The 5955-nt window shown below is 37.3% G+C and overlaps 1 pseudogene; it reads right to left on the minus strand.

Moving 5' to 3' along the window:
- LOC102841275 overlaps positions 1-3688 on the minus strand; it is a 131781-nt pseudogene extending 128093 nt beyond the window's left edge.
- Between the last annotated feature and the right edge of the window lie 2267 nt (positions 3689-5955).

Here is a 5955-nt window from a genome sequence, read left to right on the forward strand (position 1 = left end):
AAAAAAAACAAAAGACAACAAATAATGGTGAGGGTGTGGAAAAACTTGGACCTTCCTACATTGCTGAAAGGACTATTGTATGGTTCAACAACTCTGGTAAATGGTGTGGCATTTCCTCAGAAAGTTGGAAATAAAAATACCTTATGATTCAGCAATTCCTCTACTTGGTATATATCCACAAGATATATTAGCCAGAACATGAGTAGATATATGCACACCAAGGTTCATCACAGCACTATTCATAGTAGCAAAAAGATAAAGACAGTCTAAGTACCCATCAATGGAATAATGGATAAACAAACTTTGGTACACACAAAAAATGGAATATGATGCTACCTTGAAGAATAAGGAGGATGCTGCAAAAACACTTCATAACATGTATGAACATTGAGTACATTATGCTGAGTGACATTAGTCAGTCACAAAAGGACAAATATTGCATAAAACCATTATTGTAAAAAGTTAAGAAAATAGTTCCATACTAAAAGAAAAATTATTTGGTATTACCACGGGTGGGAGGGAGGGGACAGTAATTCACAGGTTATGGGTAGAAACATGATAGATTGGGTGAGAAGGAGGGAAATATACAAGCAGGGAGAGGGAAATACATAAAAAAACTAACAGGGACTCAAAGAAAAATGGGCAAAGGATATGAATAGACAATTCCTTGAAACCCTGATGATGAAAAATTGTTGTTTATTAAATACCATATGGTCTGAGGAGCAGCTGGTAGGTTTGGACTGTTGACCTTGTAGTTTGTAGTCCAGCAGAGACCACTAATTTTCAACTAAACAAATTTAACAGTCAATAAAAAGAATGTATGCTAGTTCCCTGGTACTTACAACATTCATGTCAGGGTCAGTTGTAGTCCCTAATTACAACTCCTAAAACAGTCTTTGGAGATTTGAAACAAACTACTGAATGGAGGTTGTAGACTCTGGCTTGTCATTAGAGGAACCTACGGACCTGATATATGAGACCAGCAGACCAATTATATCAGAACACTTAAGAGTCGAATCAACGTATCATTTGTTTAAAAGTTCCCCAGATATATTCACTTTTGCTGCTAACATATCCATGAATGTGGTGAAGTATGTTGTTGTCATCGAGTTGACTCTCATATAGTGACCCTAATGATGTTGTCAATAATTTCCAAATTCTGTTGGGTCACCTCTCTTCGGAAATGGTACAAATATGGATATTTTCCAATTGCTTGGCAAGGTAAAGATCTTGTAAATTTCTTGGCATAAATGAGTGAGTGCCTCCAGTGCTGGATCAGTTTGTTGAAAGATTTTAATTTGTAATCTGTAGATTCCTTCAGTGCTACTTGGACGTATTACGTCTTATTTAAGTACCATCAGTTCTTTATCAAATACTAAGAGGACTTAAATTATTTACTAATAAAGATCAAAGACCACAGCCTTTGTTATGGATTGCATCTCAATGTAAAGAAAACAAAAATCCTCACCACTGGACCAATAAACAACATTCTTATCAACAGAGAAAAGATTGATAGTGTCAAGGACTTCATTCTTCTTGAAAGTCCCATGGGCTGCCAAAAGAACCAACAGATCTGTGTTGGAAGAAGTGCAGCCAGAGTGCTCAGGATGACCAAACTTAGTCTCTCATACTTTGGACATAGTGTCAGGAGGGACCAGTTGCTGGAGAAGGATATCATGTTTGGTAAGGTGGCAGCATCAAGTGTGGTAACAATTGTGAGGTTAGCCCAGGACCAGGCAGCATTGGAGAACTGATATATTTTAATTGTGGTGTTAGCAAAGAACACTGACTATCATGGACTCCAGAAGAATGTAACAAATCTGTCTTGGAAGAAATATAGCCAGAAAGCTCCTTGGAAGTGAGGATGGCAAGATTTCAACTCATGTATTTTGGATATATCATCAAAAAAGACCAGTCCCTGGAGTACATATAGTAAAGTGTCAGTGTAAAAGAGGAAGACCTTAAATGAGATGGATTGACACAGTGGCTACAACAATTGGCTAAAATAAGCAGCAATTATAGGGATGTTGCCTGACTGAGCAGCATTTTGTTCTGTTGTGCATGGGGTTACTATGAGTAGGAATGATTCACTATCACAACATGCTAGACAATCGCCTTAGAAAAGAAGTGGAAAGAACTTAATGTCCAGTTTGAGACATAAGACACACATATATGTAGAAGAGAAGAAAGTATGTAAAGTGATGGCGTGTATGTAAAGTGTTAATTTTATTCCTCACCCCCAAATCATTGAAATTAAAATTACAAAAGATTTTAAAACCATATGGTTTAATATTATTTTACTCCCTGCATTTTCGAATGTTAAATGAATTTTACAACTTCAGATCCTTCCCTTAACCTTAGCCTTTTGAGCCAGTGTTTCTCTTCTTTCTCAGTCTGAACAATAAATGATTCTTCTGCAGCCATTTGAGAATATTATTAAAATGACTATTTCAGCATTAAAGAGAACATCATTTAGTTTTTGTTTTCTAAAAGTTTATAACGTGAATCCTAGAATCAAACCTGTATTGAAGATTTTGAGATACTATTTTTGATGCCAGGCCACAGCTGTGAATCAGTTACTCCATCCTTAATGATGGTCTCTTAATAAAGCAAGTTTCCCTAGATTTTTAGCTTCTGTGGGGACATCCCTTAACAAAATTTATCTAAAATCAGACTGTGAAGAAATGGCTGGACTGTTTGTTCTATATTAGGACACTTTGATATAATGAGGTTGCTAATAATTATTTCCCCCAAACACTAATTACTCCCAAACTACCTCTACAAATAGAAGACACAGAAACTAATGATAAACCTAGTTTATTTGAAAGCCTTATTATAGTACAACACACATATCACCTAGCTCATTAACATGGAGGTGATACAGCAGTATTTCTGTACCTGAATCGGACTACCCTTTCCTTGAAATACAGAGAAAACAGCTGAAAAAACAAGATTTATTTTCCTGCAGTAAAAAGAAATGACCCATTGCCTTCAGGTTAATTCCAATCCATAGTGACCTCCAATCTTTTGGGCTGTAGCCACATGCTTAATCACTACACCATCAGAGTTACTTTCCCTGAAAATAAAAATAAGCACTGCCATGAAGTTAAGGAGCTCTGGTAGCATAGTGGTTGTGAGTCAGCCTGCTAACCTCAAGGTCAGCAGTTCGAAACTACCAGTAGTTCTGTGGAAGAAAGATGAGGCTTTCTGTTACCATAAAGATTTATAGCTGTAGAAGCCCTACACAGGGTTTCTATGAGTCAGAGCCAACTCCATGTCACACCACCATCAAGTCAATTCTGACTCTTGGTGACCTTGTATGGGCTTTCTAAGGCTGTCAATCTTTATGGAAAAGATAGCCTCATCTTTCCCCCAAGGAGAAGCTGGTGGGTTTCAACTGCTTACCTTTCAGTTAGTAATTATTGTTGTTAACAGTTGTTGAATCCTAACAATTCTGTATAGGGTTTCCAGGGAGCAGCTTGTGGGTTTAAAGTGCCGACCTTGTGTTTTGCAGTCCTGTGAACTAGTGTTTATCCTACAGCACCACCAGGGCTCCTTGCAACTGTGAATTAAACTGTTTCACAACTAACAGGCTCTGAACTCATTCTTCCAGAGGTGTCCCTCACCTCCATAGGTGCCTCACCTACCCCATTCCCAGTAGGGCCATGTGCTGGTACATTATCACCATGGCGACATTCAACCATCCCTCAAGAGGCCTGAGCAAGTGAGTCAATGTGTGGATCTCATCATCAGAGTCAGAAGAAAGAGTGATGCATAGAAGATCAGTTGGAAATCGTGGAAGATGGGTAAAAGATAGTTATTAGAACCATTTTTAGGAATTATTTAGAGGATAGACAATTAAGTAAAATAAGAGAAAAATAAGGTTGAAAATAATTGGTCAGTAAGTTTGGTAAAAAGGAAGTACTGCCAAGTGGAGAATGAAGTCTTGGAAGATCAGATAATCATGTCTATAAATATATTGGGAGTTGTTTTATTTAATTCACATGTGAAAAATTCTCAGCGACTTGGGACCATCTTTTCGCCTTGGAGGCCCTGAGAAGTCCTTTAAAATATGCCCTTCCACTTTGGTTCCCAGGATTCACTATGTCTTGAAAATCTATTTCTTCACAGAGCTCATTGTCCAAATACTGTTGATACTGTTTTTTTAAATTGCAGTCACGTAAAATGACTGATCCATTATCTTTCACTAATAATACACCAATAATCTCTCAAAGTAGATAATTGTATCATTATTTGCAACATGATCTCTGACTATAACAGGTGCAGTTAGAAAATGGCACAGACTAGTGTGACAGCAGATCTGCTCAAGAATCAACTTTTGTTTAATTGCCTAGTTCTTCAAAAACATTGCCACCTGCAGATAATCAGAAAATATACCTAATAGCAAATACATTGTTTTATTTATCTTCTGGTACTTGAATTATTTTTTCTGTGAGAGAAAGAAAATGCATTGAGCTTTTTTTTTTTTTTCTTTTCATTACACAACCAATCTAAACACAATGTTTTTAGCATTAAAGTGAGATTACATATACTTTTATGTGCATGTTAGCCTAAATAAAAGAGGTTAATAAAATCACTGTTTGCGTACATTCTTTCAGCAACTCAATAGAAATACAAAGAAACTATTATTTAAGACAGATAATAATATTTTTCTCTCTGAAAATGAGGGAGGATTATATCAAAATCTTAAATTGAATTCTATATTATAATGGAGAACGGCTTGTAGCATGAAAGGAAAAGGATTTCTTTATATTTTGCCATGAAAAGAAACATTGGTTCAAGGCTTAAAAAGTAAGACCTAAGTGGTGCGAATGATTCTAATTTGTTTAAAAACAACAACAGCCCAGTGCTATAGAGTAGATAGTGACTCATAGTGACCCTCTCCTGGCATGGCACTGTAGGATAAACACTGGACTGTTGACTGCAAGATTTGTGGTACAAGCCCACCAGCTGCTCCTCAGAAACTCTACACAGGGTCGTTATAAGTTGGAACTTACTTGAAAGAGATTGACAACAACAACAACAATAGGGTTTCCGAGGCTGTAAATCTTTAAGGGAACAGAAAGTCTCATTTTTTCTGGATGAGCTGCTGGTGGATTTGAACTGCCAAATTTACATTAACAGTCCAGTGCTTATACTACAGCCGAACTAGAGTTCCTCAATGATTCTAAAAAGCATTTGAATAAAACCACCTTAATCTAGTTTTATAGATATTTCAGGGTAGGGGAAGTTCGAAATGTGAGTGCTAAAACTTGGTGTGTATGTTTTTTAAACCTAATTTTTGGGGAAGCCTAGATGATGCATACAAAAAGAAGATCAAGTTCTCTTTATCAAAGGTATGTGAGAAAACCTTTTACAGTCTTTGTAGGCCTAATACAAAAGCATGTCATTACAGAGCTGCTAAATTTTGCACACAATCTTGCAACCCAACTCTTCTTTCCATTTGACTCTGCAACAGGGGATTTTTTTTTTTTCTTAATCATTTCTATTCTGATTTGGTATGTTGTTGTTGTTGCTGTTAGGTGTCACTGAGTTGGTACCGACTCATAACAACCCTATGCACAACAGAACGAAACACTGCCCAATCCTGGGCCAACCTCACAATTGTTGCCAAGCTTGAGCCCATTGATGCTTGCCACTTGGCCAATCCATCTTGCTGGGGGTCTTCCTCTTTTTCTCTGACCCTCCACCTTACCAGATATGATATTCTTCTCCAGTGACTGTTCCCTCCTGACAGTATGTCCAAAGTATGAGAGACGAAGTTTGGCCATCTTGGCCTCCAAGGAGCACTCTGGTTGCACTTCTTCCAACACAGATCTCTTTGTTCTTTTGGCAGCCCATAACACTTTCAATATTCTCCTCCAACACCATAACTCAAATGCATCAATTCTTCTATGGTCTTCCTTATTCACTGTCCAGCTTTCGCATGCATAC

The sequence above is a fragment of the Chrysochloris asiatica genome, unplaced genomic scaffold (genome assembly GCF_000296735.1).
Source record: "Chrysochloris asiatica unplaced genomic scaffold, ChrAsi1.0 scaffold00189, whole genome shotgun sequence".
In the NCBI taxonomy this organism is placed as follows: domain Eukaryota; kingdom Metazoa; phylum Chordata; class Mammalia; order Afrosoricida; family Chrysochloridae; genus Chrysochloris; species Chrysochloris asiatica.